The sequence below is a fragment of the Saccopteryx bilineata genome, chromosome 11 (assembly GCF_036850765.1).
Source record: "Saccopteryx bilineata isolate mSacBil1 chromosome 11, mSacBil1_pri_phased_curated, whole genome shotgun sequence".
NCBI lineage: Eukaryota > Metazoa > Chordata > Mammalia > Chiroptera > Emballonuridae > Saccopteryx > Saccopteryx bilineata.
The window spans coordinates 19,865,009-19,879,749 of record NC_089500.1 but is presented as its reverse complement, the minus strand read 5'-3'; the positions used below and the strand labels follow the sequence as shown (position 1 = coordinate 19,879,749).

Below are 14,741 nucleotides of genomic sequence, written 5' to 3'. Positions count from 1 at the left end.
GTGTCCTCCAGGACCACCACGGATGTTGGCACCCCTGGCCTAGCCACTGAGGTACAGCTTGTGGTATCTAGTCACAGGCAGTAGGGAAATGTTGGTACAGTCCCCCTTTCCCCCCAGAATAAAAGAAGTCCTAAAATGACCTTGACCCTCCCAACCTCTGGACTCTGTGTATTTTTTGATGACTGACCCCTACCCAGGCCAGCTCTTTCTTTAGAAATCTTCCCTTTGGTAGAAATAAGAAATAACCCGTGTTTCCTGATAAGGAACATCCATAGGAAACCAACCCCATGCAATACACATGTGATGGAGGGTGCCTATTCATTTCCCCTGGCATTGTGCTGTAATGAACTCCAATATTAAAATGCATGTTTCATACCCTTGCCCCACAATTTAGAGGATGGCCATTCACTATGCATGAGCCTTTCACTCAAGCGCATCACATGGAGAAAATTACATTTTCCCAGTTGGCAAATGGAAGAGATAAATTATCTCACGTGGACAAGCACATTGTTGCCAAGAGCAGCTTCACAGGCCCAAGGCACTGATCTAAAACACCCAGGAGTGAGACTGGAGCTTTCCTGATGTCCTCCATTCCAGCCACCAGACCCTCACTCTAGTGGGCTTAATGTGGGGGGACAATTGCCTTTCTTGCTGGTTTGGCTAAAGTGAGCATCCTTGGGGCCTTTTGTTCTTCCTTCCTAGAAAAGATGTTATAAAAAGGAATACATTAACACAGAACATTTCATATTTATGCATACCCACTCAGTTGATGATACTTATTCGTAATGAAAATTAAAGAAGCAAAATATTAAAATGTTCCCTTTAGGGAAGATGCACTGGAACGCCTTAGTCATGGAGGTACACACATTTTTTTTTTTTTTGTATTTTTCTGAAGTTGGAAACAGGGAGGCAGTCAGACAGACTCCCGCATGCGCCCGACTGGGATCCACCCAGCATGCCCACCAGAGAGTGATGCTCTGCCCATCTGGGGCGTTGCTCTGTTGCAACCAGAGCCATTCTAGCGCCTGAGGCAGAGGCCATACAGCCATCCTCAGCGCCCAGGCCAACTTTGCTCCAATGGAGCCTTGGCTGCGGGAGGGGAAGAGAGAGACAGAGAGGGAGGAAAGGGGGAAGGGTGGAGAAGCAGTTGGGCGCTTCTCCTGTGTGTGCTGGCTGGGAATCGAACCCGGGACTCCTGTACACCAGGCCAACGCTCTACCACTGAGCCAACCGGCCAGGGCAGGTACACACATTTGCATGTTACCCACTCTGTCCTTATCCCTACCCATTCTTTTAAAAGCTCGATGAAGCTTTGATAACTATCTCTAACTTAGCATGAATTCTTTAACCTACCAGATACATAATAGGACTAATAGCAATTGTATCTACATAATAATAACAGCTAACATTCATTGCTTTTTCTATGGTCATTAATCACTGTTCTACCCACTTGATGTGTATGAGTTCACAATTTACGGTAAAATTGTTTTGTTTTTGCCCACGTTATAATTAGCACAGTTATAGGATTCACGGGTTAATTTTTGCAATAGTTGTTGAGCACCTAAAATACACCTGGAATTGTGCTAGGCTCTGGAGGTGGTGGTATTGGTGGTGGGGAAATGAAGTAGGCTCTATGAAGTGTCAAAATGAGGTTCTCTGAATGTTTTGGGAGTTAGGAGAAAGTAGGACAATATTTAGGTTACTGTGTTTTTTTCTACCTAGAAAAGCGGCTCTTCAACCACTGCACTGGGGTGCACGCAACTAGTCGGTGTGGACCACTTTGGATTTGCTGAAAGGCACCACCTAAACGCTAGGCATTACCAGTGTTTTGGGGTTAGTGGCTTCTGCTTTTCTTTTCTCTGACTTCCAAAGTGTTGGTTTCCTTCTGTTTTGCTTTATTCCGGTCGTGCAAATAAACAGAGATTCGCAGCCTGGGCGGCAAGCTCTGGGCCCATGCACGTGTGTTCTGCGCCCGCTCAACCCTCCGCCGAGGTCCCTGCGCCGGGTTCCCCCCCAAGTCTCGCCGCGCCAGGTAGCGGATGGCGACGGCATGGTACCAAAGCGGCCACCCGGTGCCCGCCAGCTCCTTCACTGCCCCGAGCCCTGAGCCCCGGCCGCTGCAGAATCGCGGTTCTGACCCCGCAGGGAGGCCGGGTTTCATCCCGAGCCGAGGAGGACCCCGCTTCCCGCCGCCCTCCTCCCTCCGGGGCCCAGCCCGAGAGGGTGCCTTTCTCCCGCAGGAGTGAGCAAGGGCTTCTAAGGTGAACGAAGTCTCCGGAGAGCGTTCGCCCGGGCTGGAAGGCGAGGCTGCCCCGGGACGGGGGCCCCCGCAGGTGAGGTTGACTCTGAAGGGTTGGGTCTGGGAAGGCCCGTCTGTCCACACTGCGCGCGCCCCGCCCCGGAACCGCGCAGCCGAGTGGTCCAGAGACGGTGGGAAGGGGGAGCGGGGCGCACGAGGGAAGCGGCCGCCCAGGGCCCGGCACCCCCGCGCCCGCCGCCGCAGCAGGTGGGGGCCCGGCGGGCCAGGGGCGGGGCCCGGCTCGGGGCGGGGCCGCAGAGGCGGCGAGCGCGGGGCGGCGCGGGCGGGGGCCTGAGCCGGAGCCGCAGCCGGAGCGGGAGCCGGAGCGGGGCTGTCCGGGCGCCCGCGGGAGCTCGCCGCGCGCCGGGGCTGGGACCGGTCTGGCCGAGCGCGCCGGCGCCGCGACCGCAGACAAAGGCGCTGCTCGCGCCCGGCCGCCGCGCTCTCGGGCTCCGCCGTGGGTAAGTGGCTCCCCCTTCGCTTGCTTTCTTCTCCCGGCTGCCTGCTCCTCTCGGAGTTCCACCGGCTCCGGAGAAGCCGGGGAGAAATGATACTTCCCCGCTTTCTGGAACCCCCACCCCACCTTACAGAAACAGAAAAGAAAAAACACCAAGCAAATAGCAAACTAGCGAGTTTCCGAGCAGTGGGAGTCTCCCGCGGACCGGGCCGGCCGCCCTCTGTGACCCCTCGCTCTGCGGATCGCGCGCGGGTGTTGCCCTGGGTCGGAGGTCTGGATGGGAAGGTTGCCGCTGGACTCCCCAGCGGGGAGTGTTTGGTGAAGGAGAATCTAGCGGCAAGGTGCTGCGAGGGGACCCCGCCCCCAGGGACAGTCGGTGCGTTTTGGGGACGCCGAGGGGCGGTTCGCACTGCGAGTTCAGATTCGGATCTCGGGTGTGGGGTCTGCCCCTGTCTTCCCCTCCAAGCTCCTTCTCTTCTGGTTCAAGGGTTAATGTAGCGCCTCCCACGCCCCACTTGACGGGGTCGCCCACTCTGCCCCTCTGCTGACCTAGGGTGGGGGCTCGGGGTAGGGGCCCAAGAGAGTGGGGACGGAGGGAGCCCCGCTGCTTTCCACGGCTGGGCAATCCCGAGCCCCAACCTGCTCTGGAGGGCTCGCAGAGGATCGGGTCTGACGTCGCTGCCCGGGCCGGGCCGGCTTCCCCAGCCTCTCTCTGTCCAGGTTGCTCTCCAACAGAACAGCCCTCGGAAGCCCGGCTGGTTTTTGCTTTTGTTCTGCTCTCAACTCTCCGGAATCCCAGGGGAAGCCTGGGTGGGCGGTTTCCTCAGGAGGGAGCCGTGGCGGAAGCCCCAGGTGCGGCCCCGAAGTGATAATTGGAGGCAGCGACCGTTTCCCGCCTCGGTGGGAAAGGGGGACGTCCCGATAGCTAATCAATGCCGGGCTCGGCCGTGGGTGCGCCGCTCGGGTGGAGCTTGGTGCCCACCGAGGCCGTGCACTGTCACGATCCTCGCCAGCACTCTCGAAAGCGCCGGCTCCAGACGCGCATTTTCATTCATGGAACTGCGCCTGGGATTTGATTAATGTCACCTCTGCCCAGATTCTCTAAAGAGCGAGTGTCTGCCACTATTCAATTTAATAGGCATTACAGAGGTCCTACTATGTGCAAGACAGCAGTCCTACCGTTATCTTAATTTAAAAAATATTTATCCGAGCACCTACTATGTGTCAAGTAGATGTTACAAACTTTTCAATTTAAAAGATATTGAGTACTTAGTATGTTCAAGATAGCTTTGCTATGACCTTATTTTAATAGATGTTTACCGAGCAGCTATTGAGTACAGGGTTTTTTAGCTTTGTTTTCTGAAGGGTTGCCCAGTGTACTTTTGGAGACAAGGGTGAGAGAGTATGTCCCTGGACCCTTGAGTCTTCAGTTCCTTTAGTGACCTGCATTTTAACCTTCCTGGACTGTTTATGTGATGTAGGAAAGCTTCTACTCTTTGGCTGTACGGTTCGTCAGTGGGGAGCAGGGCAGAATAATGAAAGGCCTACTCTGGGACATCTTTCCAATTCAGTTTCCTAACATTGAAAAAAAAAAAGAAGGGAGTTCCTTTGTACAAAGCACTGTGCTAGTATTGCAGGGAATCAAAGGTTAATAAGGCAAATCTATGCCACTCAAAGGGATGGAGAATCTGTGCTGGGTACAGAAAGGTAAAGGACAATCAACTACATCAGGAGGGGATCGCTTCTCGGCCTTTTGGCTAAGATCAAGTGTAGTATCTGTTCTTATCAGTTTAAATCAGGAGGGGAGGGCTAAGCATGAGGAGAGGGTCAGCATGGACCTTCCAGCCCCTGGCCACAAACTGGTGACAGCAGTTGGGGTAAGAATGTTTTTTTAAAATCTCATTGTTGAAATGACTGGGGACCTAGAGGCAAAATGAAGTGGTCTGAGGGTTCTTCCTACTAATAGATCTGAGGGCTCTATTACTCTAATAATCCTGTGGTCCTGAGACATGCTGGAATATCTCGATTGATAAGAGAACTGTGGATCCATAGCCTACTGGCAAATATTTGAGCACTTATAATGTTATATATAGGCTGCCATTAGGGGTATGTAGTTTAAGACATGGTCTTTGTCCTAAAGGATATAACAAAATTCTTGAGATAAACACATGAAATGATTGTGCAGCATTCAGGAAAAGCCAGGAGCAAGTTCCTCCTAGAATTTTATTTATTTATTTATTTATTTATTTATTTTTTACAGAGATAGAGAGTCAGAGAGAGGGATAGATAGAAACAGACAGACAGGAACGGAGAAAGATGAGAAGCATCAGTCATCAGTTTTGTTTGTTTGTTTGTTTGTTGTGGCACTTTAGTTGTTCATTGACTGCTTTCTCATATGCACCTTGACCATGGGGCTACAGCAGACCAAGTAGCCCCTTGCTCAAGCCAGCGACCTTGGGTCCAAGCTGGTTAGCTTTGCTCAAACCAGATGAGCCCGTGCTCAATCTGGTGACCTCGGGGTCTCGAACCTGGGTCCTCCACATCCCAATCCAATACTCTATCCACTGCACCACCACCTGGTCAGGCTCACCCTAGAATTCAATCTAAAAAAAAAAATTCTGCTCTCATTGAATTTTGGCTTTTCTTTTATCAGAGAGTGAGGTCTAGCCTGTTTATCTCATTACCTTGGCCTCCAGCAATTCCTGGTAACTGCTTTTTCCTAGCTTCTTGGTACAATGATCTTTCTCTTCCGAAAGTATTTCTGATCTCCCTTTTAAATTATTTTAAAATGACATATGATTTTTTTGTTATAAACTTGAAAGTCCCCCTCAAGTCTTTCCTGGAAGTTGGTCCATTATGAAAGATACATAGGAAATATGGCAGGCATGAGATGAATGACTTGGAGGCCTTTTACTTATAAGAAGAGGGAGGACAAAAACAACAGAGGCCCAAATCAGGAATGTGCAGAGTAAACATGAACTAGCCTTGCAAGAGGCAATAGGATTCAGCTAGGCAGAGGATGAGGAAGACTTCCCTCTGCCACTGAGGAAATGGTATAAGCAGAGGTGTGAAGGAAGAAACAGACCATCATTAGAGCACTTCATCATAGTTGCCATTCATCAACACAGAGGCCCTGCCTGAGCATTTTACTGTGTCCTTGGCTTTTTTAGCTGTCAGCTGGGGGCTTCATCCAGCACAGTTTGGGGTTCATTGTGATTCCCCCAGCCAGCAAGAACCCCTGTCTCCTGTTCCAGTTGCAATGATAGCACTGCATCCTTAGTGTTTCTCAAGCATTCTTGGAGTTTTTTTCACCTGAGTTGAACTTGATTTTAACCTCCTAGAAGGACAAGAATGTGACTCTTTCTATTCCTCTGTGTCCTTCCCTCCCTGCAGCTGTGGAGTTAGTGACATTTATTTCAGAACCCTGTATGTCCATTTCTTCACACGTTCCCCACCTCATCGGGCCTGTCCTCTCTTCCTCTCGACTACTTTCCTCTGCTCAGAGCCTTTCACTGTGTGAAAACTCAGGGAAAAAAACCCCAACAACAATCTGTCATCAGTCACTTCCTCTTGAATATGAATGTAGGTCACTGTTCTCTCTTCCAGGGGGTAGGGTGGGATGTCTTCCCACTTTAGGCCTCATTATGGAATGAAAGGCTTTATCCAACAGGAAAGGCTTTTAAGCATGGACAAATGGGTGTTGGAGGTACTTGGGGAGGAAAAAGTGCCTTTCCTGGTGTTCCTGAAATTACGCTACCACCTCCTCAGGTAGTCACTCTTGGCAAGTGTCCTTGCAAGTCCCATGACCCATAAACGTCTGGAGCCTTCGTTGTTTTTTCAAGTGGTGTGGTGGTTGGTGTGAGACAGCGGGTCTGCATGAGCTACCTGTTACCTTGCACTCTACTCTTAAAGGTGAGTCGTTTTCCAGCCGGAATCCTAGCGTCTCTACCTACTGCGCTCATTACTTTAAGGCAGGGATTCTCAACATGGGCCCTATTGATGTGGGCTGGATAATTCTTTGCATGGGGACCTGTCCTGTGCATTGTAGAATGTTTAGCAGCATCCCCAGCATTTACCCAGTAGATGCCAGTAGCACCTCTACACCCCCTCCCTAAGTCGTGACAACCAACACTGTGTCCAGTTATTGCCAGATATCTTCAGGGGAGCAAAATCACTGGTCACTGAGAACCCCTGTTCTCAGGGATATTGGCTATTATGTATTATGCTATATAGCTATTCTCACTTTTTCTGGGAGAGGTCTTATTTAATGTAACTTGGTTCTTATTAATAAAGTTGACTTAGAAAATGTTTAATTAACATTGTAGAACTTTCCATATGAATAATTTTTTAAATCAGAATAAACATCTTTTTTGAGGGGGGCATATATTCTAATCTGGCCATCATATTAAGTCAGTCTTATTGAGGCAAAAAAAAAAAAAAAAAAAAGGAATCTCAAATTCTTCCCCTAGCATGTGGCTGATTTACATACCAGAAGTATGCCCACAGGGTCATCTCAGTCCACTGTGGGGGCAGTAGCTGGTGGGCAATAGTGGGTGAGGGAAGTGGCAGGGGAGGACCCAGTGTGGTGGGACAAGATGCTCTGTCACTTGAGGGGTCCTTAAAGATAAAGATAAAATGACCAGGTGAGCATGTTGCTAGGGTTCCTCCCAGGCCTGGAAGAGCCCTGTATAAGAGAGGGGGCTCTGAGCTTTCCATTCTTATTAGCTGCAAGTAACGTTGCTTCTTGAAAGGTTTTGAGGAGTGAGGGAGCAGCTGTGGCTGCAGGAAGAGGAAAGTAGGAGGAAGGTCCCATAGTGTAATGGCTAGCACTCTGGACTCTGAAAGTAGGAAGAAGAAAGGGTCTTCTAGCAAGAGCTAAGAGAAGCTTCTCAAGGACTTGACTTAAATAGAGAGCATGGATCAAGTACAGGGTAGCCTGTATGTCTGTGAATATCTGCCATCAAAAATCAGAACTTAAAAAAAAAAGTCAGAACTTCGGAATCTTCAGCAATTCTGGGTCAGCATCATCATCAGTGTCAGCGGCATCTTTGTAGCATGGAATGAGGAGCAAGGTTAGTTCAAGTTGTTCAGGGGGATCCGTGAGGTCCACTAGTGGATAGGCGTAACTGAATGCACACTGTAGGCGAGATTGGCCCCGGGCCCAAGTTATTGCTTCAGAAACTGAATGAAACTCTTTATTCAGGTCACAATAATGGTATTTGAAAAGTTTCCAATAAGATTTCATTGATTCAAATTTCTATTTTGGAACAGCCCAGCCTGGGATGAGATTTTCCCTTGCATTGAAATAGGCCAGATAGGAAATACCTTTGGGGGAGGGGGTGCTGGGTGGGCAAGGAATTCCAGTACTTAAACGCTTTAAAGAATAAAACTTAAGAAAAACCTTGTTTGTCAGACTTTTCATTCATTCACAGTCTTTTTCCTTAATCTAAATTGGCCTTTCTTCAATGAAGAAGAGAAAGTGCTAATTGATTATTGTTTTAGAATCTAAATGTGCCTGGCTGTACGTGAGACTGATCTGTCAGTATGTCAGGGTGTAGACTGAACAACAATGAAAAGACTTTCTACAGGAAGATTTGTATTGGCTTTTTTTTCCCCCCCTTTGTATTCCTCTGAAGCTGGAAACGGGGAGAGACAGTCAGACAGACTCCCGCATGCGCCCAACCGGGACCCACCGGGCACGCCCACCAGGGGCTAGGCTCTGCCCACCAGGGGGCGACGCTCTGCCCCTCCGGGGCGTCTCCCTGCCGCGACCAGAGCCACTCCAGCACCTGGGGCAGAGGCCAAGGAGCCATCCCCAGCGCCCAAGCCCCGGCTGCGGGAGGGGAAGAGAGAGACAGAGAGGAAGGAGGTGGGGGGGTGGAGAAGCAGATGGGCGCTTCTCCTATGTGCCCTGGCCGGGAATCGAACCGGGGTCCCCCGCACGCCAGGCCGACGCTCCACCGCTGAGCCAACTGGCCAGGGCCTAGGCTTTTTTTTTTTTTAAGTGAGAGAAGGGGAGATAGACTCCCATGTGCACCCCAACTGGGATCTACCGGGCAACCCCCATCTGGGGCCGGGGCTCGAACTAATCGAGCCACTGATTGTGCAAGGGGAAGAGAGAGAGAAGGGGGTGAGGGAGGGGAAGGGAAGCAGATGGTTGCTTCTCATGTGTGCCCTGACTGGGGATCGAACATGAGACGTCTGCACAGGCTGATACTCTATCCAGAGCCAACCATCCAGGCCAGGTTTTTTTTTTTTAAAGCTAGTTTTTTATTTACATTTAAACCAATTTGATTTTTATGTAACTTTTCAAGAGTCGAGACCTATTTGGAGATTTGGGGGCAAATCTATACACAGTCACAGAGATTAGATCTGCAAGGGATCTTGGAGATTAATAGCAGCTCTCCTTGCCTCATTGTCTAAATGGGGAAACGGAGGCTGAGAGAAGTTAGGTGGTTTGCCAAGGTTGCACAAAGGTCAGCACTGAGGCTGGCTGTATTTTATAAGATAATCTTTTATATTGTCTTTACAGTAAATAATTAGATTGAAAACATTTATTTGTCTAACTTTGGGAAAGTAATACATCTTCATTATGAAAAGTAGAAAGAAGAATTTAAAAATCCTATCTATGATAGATTGACCAGATTATATTTTGCTATGTTTTAGTGCAGGGGTCCCCAAACTACGGCCCGCGGGCCGCATGCGGCCCCCTGAGGCCATTTATCCGGCCCCCACCGCACTTCCAGAAGAGGCACCTCTTTCATTGGTGGTCAGTGAGAGGAGCATAGTTCCCATTGAAGTACTGGTCAGTTTGTTGAATTAAATTTACTTGTTCTTTATTTTAAATATTGTATTTGTTCCCGTTTTGTTTTTTTACTTTAAAATAAGATATGTGCAGTGTGCATAGGGATTTGTTCATAGTTTTTTTTATAGTCTGGCCCTCCAACGGTCTGAGGGACAGTGAACTGGCCCCCTGTGTAAAAAGTTTGGGGACCCCTGTTTTAGTGTTTTCTCAGCTCATTTAAAAGCCTATTTTCAGTCATACCATATTAATTTTTATCTTGCTTTTTTTTAGTTACTATTATGACAATTTCCATGTTAGTATAAATCTTTGTAAACATAATTTTTAAAGACTACCTAACTGAATACTTCGGAAGCCTGTTAACTTATAATATTCTGGTGTTAGTGGGCACTGTTTGCTCCCAGTTTCTCACTCCTGTGTCATTGCAGTGAGCAACTTTTGAGTCCACTTTTTTTTCACATTTTGGATTGTTTTCTTAGTGTACATATACAGATAGTGAAATTACTCACCCAAGGATAGTAGAATGCACCATTTTAACAAATTGGTTCCAAAACTGGAAATGACTTCACCACATCATTCATAGCATAGGGTATTTTATTTTAAAAGAATTAGATAAGCTGAAAAATGTCATTGTTGCTTTCATTCGTATTTTGGTTACCAGGATGGCTAAATACTTCTTGGTTGTTACCTATTTAATTTTTTTGTTAATTATCTCTTTTCCTATTTAAGTGTTTTTTGAAAAAGATCATGTAGAAAATCCATTTAAAAAAAAATAAAACTATAATAAATCTCTGCTCTCTTGAATAGTTTATGAAGTGTTCTATCCAAACCTAATGTTCCGGAATTACAACGTTTCAAGCACTGTGTTTCAGACTCAAGTTTTTTTTGTTCATAGTGGAGTTGCCTGTTCAGTCTCAGAGGCAAGTTTAGATGCATTGGGAGCACTACCCTTTAGTATCAGCCAACATCCAGTGAGCATTTCTTCAGTGGGTTCACAGCTTATGAAGTGGGTACTGTTTTACTATGTCCATTTACATATGAGGCTATTGGTACACATAAAGCTAAAATCTCCACAGTCACATATACTTTTAGAAGGGTTCTAATAGCCAATTCCAATGTGATTCTTAGACACCAGCTGGGTGTCCTACAAGTCACCTTAATTCTGGTATTATTTACCTGGAGATAGCATCAAGTTCCACAGCTGAAGGGCTCGGTTCCACAAGGCGGCCAGCCCTCTGCTTCAGATGCCAATCACAAGCCCATGTTGTCACCTGTGCTTCTGACCTACTGGCTCTACATCAGAGCCCATATCCTCCTTTGTGGGTTTAATTTTAAAATTTGCTACAATGGCTTACAGAACTCAGGAAACCTGTTTACTCACTAATCACCAATTTATTACAAAGGATACAAATCAACAGCCAAATGAAAAGATACTTAGTTCCTAACAAAGGAATTTCTGTCCTTGTCGAGTTTGGGTCCCAGCATATGGAAGCATTATGATTCCCCAACCTGGACGCACTTTGGAGCCCCTCCTTTTGGGTTTTTAAGGAAGCTTCCATTATTACATAAGCCTGATTAATAAACTTGTTAGTCACTGGTGATTGATTTTGACCTCTAGCCCCTCTCTCCTCCCTGGAAGTCGGGGTGGAGCTGAAGGTTCAAATTTGGCTTCTTTTGCAACCAGGCCCATCCGTAGGTGCCCTGTGTGTGTGTGTGTGTGTGTGACAGACAGAGAGACCGAGGCAGGGACAGATGGAGACAAAGATAAAAAGCATCAATTCTTTGTTGCAGCACCTTAGTTGTTCATTGATTGCTTTCTCATATGTGCCTTGACCCAAAGGTCTACAGCAGAGCGAATGACCCCTAGCCCAAGCCAGCAACTTTGGGCTCAAGCCAGCGACCATGGGGTCATGTCTATGATCCCACACTCAAGCCAGCAACCCCGTGCTCAAGCTGGTGACCTTGGGGTTTCAAACCTTTGTCCCCTGTGTCCCAGTCCAACGCTCTACCACTGCGCCACTGCCTGGTCAGGCCTTAGGTGTTTTCTAAAAGTCACCTTCACTAACTAAGTCCACTTGTGGTGGAGTGGACTTGTTATATATTATGTTCAGGCTCAGGAGTTAGGGTGGCCTTCCCAGGGGACTCTTCTTGAATCAGATGTTTCAAAAGAAGCTTTCTGATCCTTTCCAACTTTTAGAAAGCACATGCTTGTCCATGTGTTCTCAGGATCAGCAGGCAAATGCACTTGCTCCAGCTCTCATAGATGTTTTCCCGCAACTGTCAGGAAGCCAGAGAAATTTACAAGAAGAAAAGTGCATCCGCTGGGTTTGAAGAGGTCGGGAAAGGGACATGGAATGGTGGAAAACCCTCCCTCCTCTACCACCTTACCAGAGCCTTCATTGGCTTTTTTGAGGAGGGCTCTTACTTTTATTTTTGGGTACTTTTCTCCCTGGCAACCTTAGAGCTGCTGTCTTAGAAAATTGCTATCTGAATAGGGAACCATAGGTTCTTTCTCACCCTTCAGATGTGAAGTCTTTGGGTAAAGTGACGGAAGGGGGCAGCAGGGATCTATTCTCTGGAAAGGGCTTTTGGGAGATGCATCTCCACCAACTTTTTGGAGACTAACTCAGACCATGGAGCCTTTTGTGTATTCCATGAGGATTTATCCAGATTAGTTTTATTTTTTATAATATTGCACATGTAGGAAAGACTGTATATAACTTTGTATACCTATTGTCAGAAATCTTCCAGTTAGGTTTTAATAACAACTGTCCTTACAAGCACAAATCTGCCCCTCTACTCAAGGTCATTCTAGATTGTGACTGATGCCCTTTGGAAAAATGATAAATTGATACATGACTTGATTGACTTTGAAAAAGCAAATGTTTTATTCTCCAAGAATCTGTGATTATTTTTGGAGACAGAATTACTAGAAAGCCCCACCAGCCACAAGAATTTATGGACTGTGATATCTGAAAACTCTTCAGCCTGAAACAAAGCAAATTAATTCCTCCAGCATGATTCACTTTAGGTATAAGCCAAATTTCTCTATCAGTAACTTAGGCTCTGATGCTGATTTTTCTAATGAGGTATAGTTATTTTGAGATCAAAGCCATTTTTACTTTTACTGGCAAATTTTTACATTTAATTGAATTTGAAGTTTTTTTCCAGCCTTTTGGGGACCATTTCGTGTGCTAATAAGATAGAATACACTGTGATTTTGGTAACATGTGAGAGCCACGGGAAGTTCAGACAAAGTTAGCTGAGCAAATTCCTGTCCTTGTCACAGAGACCGGGACCTTGCCTTCAGGATGGGATGGCAGTGATACTTTTTACTAAGCCTGCAGAGCTGTTTAGAGGACTGAGAACAGGAAAGCATTACAGCGCATTTAACAGGAAAAGAAAAGGGAATGGCGAAAGAAGAGTTCAGAAATCTGACATGATTGTGTTTGTAAGAGAAAAATAAGGAAGATGATTGCAGTTAAGCCACTTAGGAAGAGGAGGTGAAAAATATATTACAGTGGAATAACTGCAGTGAACTGCTTTGAGCTTTCCAGACTGGAGGAGAGAAAATGAAAAAGTTTTGACAAGTTGTTATAGAGTTCCATTTGTATAGGACTCAAAGACTGTTTTAATAATCCACCCATCTCCTGTGTAATAAAGCCAGTGAAACCCGTACTATCAAATGGCAGAGTACTTTAGGACACACAGAGCAAAGAGACCTTTTTTTTACACTGTGAGGAGAATATGTCTAACAAATAGTTCTGGGCATGTTGTAACATAAGTAACTGTTCACTTTTCTATACTTTACTGTTTTCTTGAGCTGAATGGACGTTGAAAACCAACCAAAGACTTAAATCCTTATTTTGTGGGGTCTCTGAATTACGGATGACAAGGGAGCATGAGTCCAACATGAAAATGCTCTTAGTTTATGAGTGTTTTAGTTAAAAGGTTTAAGTTGGCCCTGGCTGGCTAGCTCAGTAGTAGAGCGCTGGCCTGATGTGTGGATGTCCTGGGTTCGATTACCAGTCAGGACAAATAGGGGAGGTGACCATCTGCTTCTCTAACCCCCCCCCTTCTCTCTCTTCCTCTCCTGCAGTCATGGCTTGATTGGTTCGTGCACCCCTGCATTGAGGATAGCTCTGTGGAGCCCCACATCAGGCACTGGAAATGGCTCAGTTGTGAGCATGGCCCCAGATAGGCAGAGCATTGGTCCAAGACGGCTTGCTGGGTGGATTGTGGTCGGGGCGCATGACAGTCTGTCTCTTTATCTCCCTTCTCACTAGGAAAAGAAAAAAATAAAAGGTTCAAGTCTTGATTCCAAATTTGTGTGCATTCCTCAAAAGTTATTAAATGAATTTGTTAATCCTGAAAACCCTCCTTTTATGAGCAGTTTTTGAAAGTGAACCTGAAATGCACTTATGGAACAAGAAACAGTAAAGATCCTTTGGCTTCTCTCTCCAGTTGATTCAGAAGCAGAGCCCTAGAATCAAAGACCTATTCATCCTTTAACTGTTACTTTTCTGTTATTTAATCAACAAACAAAACGGAGTTATGCTCTATACTCCTGAGTTCAGGATTTGGTTTCTATAATATAGTAAATAACCTCTTGTTTTCTTTTCCACCTTTCCTATTGGTAAAAAAATAATCAGAGCATTATTATTTAATTATCACCACTACAAGCAATGTCAGATTTCAGTAATCTAAAACTACATTGCCTTAAACTGAGATTATTTGTAATAAGATCTTTCCTCTCCAGTAATGGACCCCTAGGAAAGCAAGTGTGTAGCTGTAGACACAGGAGCATAAACATACACGGTTTTGATTAAGCTTTTTTTCTGGAAGGACGCGAGACATTGTTAGCAATGGTAAAGTAGGACGTAGTTAGCTATTGAGATGAAGGAAAGGGTTTTTGGTTTTTATTTTATACCTTTCTATACCATTTCATTTTTAAAAAATAAGCACATCTTTTTATTTAGTAACTAATTAAGGGGAGAACTTAAGAAGGTGCGGAAAAAAGAAAAGAAACCACTGTGTCCAAGATCCCACAGCTCTGAATTTAACCTCTGGGAGCCTTTCGCAGTGGAAATTCTGGGTTTTATAAATCATCAGATCCGACTCTATAGGAACACATGTTCAGCATACGTTATGTATATCCTCCATGGTTTTATGTAACTTCCACG

At 46.3% G+C, this 14,741-nt stretch overlaps 1 protein-coding gene and 1 pseudogene across 5 annotated transcripts in view; both read left to right on the top strand.

The window, feature by feature from the left end:
- The first annotated feature begins 2,444 nt into the window (after nt 1–2,444).
- Nucleotides 2,445–14,741, top strand: part of MAPK4 (mitogen-activated protein kinase 4) — a 143,200-nt gene continuing 130,903 nt past the window's right edge. For 3 of the 5 annotated variants that reach the window (XM_066246885.1, XM_066246878.1, XM_066246880.1), the window contains exon 1: nt 2,578–2,760. The gene's annotated coding sequence lies outside the window, so the exon portion shown is untranslated. Of the gene's footprint in view, nt 2,507–2,577; nt 2,761–6,524; nt 6,669–14,741 lie in introns of those variants that run through there. The other 2 variants (XM_066246881.1, XM_066246883.1) reach the window with 2 other exon arrangements.
- LOC136315854 (U2 spliceosomal RNA) lies at nt 4,494–4,659 on the top strand (annotated as a pseudogene).